Below are 3,603 nucleotides of genomic sequence, written 5' to 3' on the forward strand. Positions count from 1 at the left end.
GCGATTTCATCGTCAAAATGTTGACAGGCATTTCCTTATTGTCCTCTACTCTAGTGAGTTTATGTAAATTATTTTTACTTTTACTGTAAAAAGTTGCTGTGCTCAGTTATTTTAAGTGAGCACAAGAGAAAAGTCGCCCTGGTATTGAAGAAACCATTTGTTTTCTGAGTGCCTTGAGGGGTCGAATTTATTAAGCACGCTTAGAAGCAGAAGCATAGTTAAATCGTTTCGATAGTTTCAAGAGAAAGATATGGAAAGGGGAGAGGCGTCAAGGTCTGGGAACCAAAGACTGAGCAGTGAGACTGAGGGTGGGGCGGGGGATGAAAGGCTAGCAAAGTTTTGCTGAGCTCACACAAAGAAGGGGTTCTGGGAGAGGTGATGTCCGAGGAGCTTCAGACTCTTCTTGTCGACGAACATTGTGCATCTCCTCTGCACCTCTGTGGGTCACGCCCTACCTTGCAGGGCATTCCCAGCAAACACGTCCAGGGAGAGTCAGACAGCTGTAGGACAGGGGCACCAACAAACACTTTCCATAGGATTTGGAAAATGAAGACAAAAGACAGGTCAAGTGCCCGATGTTTCACCTCACGTAAAGTACTGTTAGAATTTTGATGGATTTCTGGTCTTTTGGTGTGTGCTTTATACATAGTGTTAATGATCATGTGTATACACTTTATCCCATATGTATAGGACAACCCTTACTAACACACTGCTGGGTGCCTCATGTTAGGCACCGGTTTCTGGGGATACTGACTGGCTGATTCCAAAAATGTCACTAGCTCTGCCCTATCAGCTCCAGCTTTAGAGATAGAGAACGTATGGCACATCGACTCCTTATTCTGTTTGTCCATACAAAGTCAGGGTATTGTTATGTAATGTTAGCTAGTCCAAGATTGAGGAACCACATGCGTAATTTCAAGTAGTTTATGTTGTACTAAATATTTAGGTCAAGTTATACTTCACATGGTATCCTGAGACGCCAAGACATATTTCAACAGGACAAATGACATGAACTTTGAATTTTCCCCAAGAATCGCTTTACCTTTATGAAGAACTGCAAAGTAGGCAGTTCTAAATTGTTATATTAAAGAGGGGCCAGAAATAAGAGTTACCATATCACCGTTCGGGAGCCTTGATGACATAGTAGGTAATGTGGTGGACTGCTACCCAGAGGGCTATTCAGCCCACCAGGCTCTCTTCAAGCGAAAGATGAGACTTCTGCTTGCATAAAGATTTACAGCCTCGGAAGGCCACAGGAGAATTTCCACTCTGTCCAATAGGGTCACTGTGAGTCGTAACCAACTGACTGGTAGTGAGTTTGGCACCATATATAGAGATTCCAGAGTTCTGAAACTGCAATGGGTCTATCAGAGTTCCACCTCCTTAATTCAAATAAAAATATTCCAGTCTTGTCATAATGTGGCACAGCTTCCCCACCTGTGCCGGAAACTCTTAAAAAGAAAGAAGAAAAAAAAATATATATATATATATAATATAAATATATATATAAGCTTGGGGTCAACCTCCCCTCCGAAACATTTAACAAATGATATACTGACTTTTACACATATATTAAAATGTGTTCGGAAATGTTGACTATATAATTTGAAGGAGAAAAATTTAGATCTTTACGCTATTTATGAGAAATGGCACGACGTCTCAGCTCTCAGTACTCTAAATTGCACCCACATGTTCCATGTCTGGGCCTTTTCAATTTTCTGGTTCATTTTCCACTCCTCTCACACGCCCTGGGTTCTGCCTTTGCCGTTTCCCGCGTGCATGCTCTGTATGCACTATGCGGCCTCCCGGACCAAAAAGAAGAACTCCTGGCACCTAGCGCATTCAAACCCACAGCGACCCTGTCAGACAGAGAGAACTGCCCCTTTCCAAACTGAAATCTTCTAAAGGCTGTGGAGTGACTTGTGGGTTCAAACCACCGACCTTACAACAGAGAGCTCCGTGTGTAAAAAACATGGGCCCATAGACCGCTTCCCTTGGAAGTCCCTCGAGAGCTAATTCCTTTTCCAAAATTTCTTACCTTTTTGTCTTATCCTAGAACCTGTGAGTCTAACTTCTTCTCATACTAAAAACTAGGATGATAAATTTGTGGAGCTTAGGAGCTGAAAATGTAGTGGAATACACTGTCTAAGAGACCCGAGCTGCTGCGGCTTATCCGATGCAACTTTCCGAGGCCGCGCCCCAGTCTCTCCAGGGACAGCCGTACAAACCAAGACACTGGGGGAATGTGCTGTGTATGATATATATGTATTTATCGTATGCATAGTACACGTATGTATGACACACACATACATATACAATATACCTGTGTCGTGAAGCAGGGTGACTACTAGACGCACACGCAAACATATCCCGGGGCACTGGCGGTTAGGCTGGGGATTGCTAACCTCAACGCTGATGTTTCAAACTCACCAGCTGCTCCGTGGGAGAAAGATGAGGCTGTCTACTCCAATAAAGATTTACAATCTGGGAAATCCTAGAGCGCGTCACTGTGAATCGGAATCAGCTCAATGGCAGTGTCTTGTTTATATTTATATGCATATATACACACACATACATGTGTGCACATACATATGGGTACACAAATAGGAAAGGTTTTTTGAAGCCCCCATATGTTTATTAATGTTTGTACTATAAACGAGTTCTATGTATTTATTAGCAAAATTGCAAGATAAAGGAGCCAACCTTTTGCATTCCTATTTTTCACCTCCAAATTTAATTATGCAGAGAAGTGATAATTATAGACATATGCATGTTGTGAATGCCTGAGATTCTAGTCCGGGACTGAAAGTTCAGTGCACGTGATGCGTGAATGTGTTGGGAGACCAGAAACGCGACGCTAAGGTGTTAGGGATTGTTAACATCACTTTTCAGCTTTAACTAGGAAAAGTGGCTTGGAGTGAAGCATGCACTCCCTCGATTTTTACGGATATAAGCATTTTGCTAATTAGTGTCTTTGTTCTTGAGCACATTGAATTTAGTTTTAATAGATAATTGAAAGCTAAAAATCCAATCTGGTTGCACCTGTCATTTTCTTTCCCCAAGTGTAGTTTTACTTATTGAATGCCATGGCTGATTGATGCTTTCCTGTACTGACTTTAGCAAAAGGCTGAGTTCATGAGTTTTTGCAACAAAGGACATTGTATCGTGGACCAGATACTCTGCCTCCACACTGTCAAGTACTACACTAACTTGTTACGTATTCCGATTGTAGCTATTCACACAGGCTGCCTCTCAACTTATATTTGGCATTAGTGATAGATCTTTAAAAAGTGGATCATTCTTTTCATGACTATAAATGACTATAAATAGTTTTACCCCACACACAATATTTAAAATGGTTTACAAATTTATTGTTACAAAATTTGGGGTCAGTTGTCGAACTTGACTTATCAGTCTCACCAAGATGACTAAGGGCACAATTTCCAGAGTCCTCCAGAAAGCTGCCAGTTGAGTTTGTCACAGACGACAAAGAAAAGGCTCTTTGGCACTCTTCTCGTATGCCAGGCTATGTCTCTAGTGCTTTATGTCTGGGCTCAAGACCATAGACCCTCTGCGCTCTCCCAGCCCCATTTCCTTTTAATA

The sequence above is a fragment of the Tenrec ecaudatus genome, chromosome 5, assembly GCF_050624435.1.
Source record: "Tenrec ecaudatus isolate mTenEca1 chromosome 5, mTenEca1.hap1, whole genome shotgun sequence".
In the NCBI taxonomy this organism is placed as follows: domain Eukaryota; kingdom Metazoa; phylum Chordata; class Mammalia; order Afrosoricida; family Tenrecidae; genus Tenrec; species Tenrec ecaudatus.